Below are 449 nucleotides of genomic sequence, written 5' to 3' on the forward strand. Positions count from 1 at the left end.
CGTATCTCATGAGATATATTACATATGTATACCATATATTTGTATGTATGTAATGTGTTTACAGTTTATATTTATTTATTTTTTACATATAAACTGTACTTATAAATATCTCCAAAAAGTAACCACAAAATATAGAACAATCTTATATAAAGTGACATAATGTTTAGATTTTGCAAATCGTGAAACAGCTACTTCTTCGCTCTACCTCACCTTTTTATTATGTACATAGTTTTTTTTCACAAGAAGAAGCAAAATAATTTACTTTTCTTAGCGCCCTCTAATTCCGAAAATAAATCATGAATTATTCATCATTCATTATATTTTTTTGTCAAAACGAGTACGTGGTTCGAAACGTAATTTAAAAAAAAAAAGAAAAAAAAAGGATGTTCGAGAGATAGAGGTAAGTATCCATTTCCATTAGATCCACACCTGATTCAGTCACCATCCAG

At 27.8% G+C, this 449-nt stretch overlaps 1 protein-coding gene across 1 annotated transcript in view; it reads right to left on the minus strand.

Annotated features, from left to right (window-relative positions):
* Positions 1-367: 367 nt before the first annotated feature.
* LOC108747107 (myb protein) overlaps positions 368-449 on the minus strand; it is a 41566-nt gene continuing 41484 nt past the window's right edge. Inside the window, exon 11 of the transcript XR_001939217.1 lies at positions 368-429. The gene's annotated coding sequence lies outside the window, so the exon portion shown is untranslated. The remainder of the gene's footprint in view (positions 430-449) is intronic.

This window comes from Trachymyrmex septentrionalis, unplaced genomic scaffold, assembly GCF_001594115.1.
Source record: "Trachymyrmex septentrionalis isolate Tsep2-gDNA-1 unplaced genomic scaffold, Tsep1.0 scaffold191, whole genome shotgun sequence".
Classification (NCBI taxonomy): Eukaryota; Metazoa; Arthropoda; class Insecta; order Hymenoptera; family Formicidae; genus Trachymyrmex; species Trachymyrmex septentrionalis.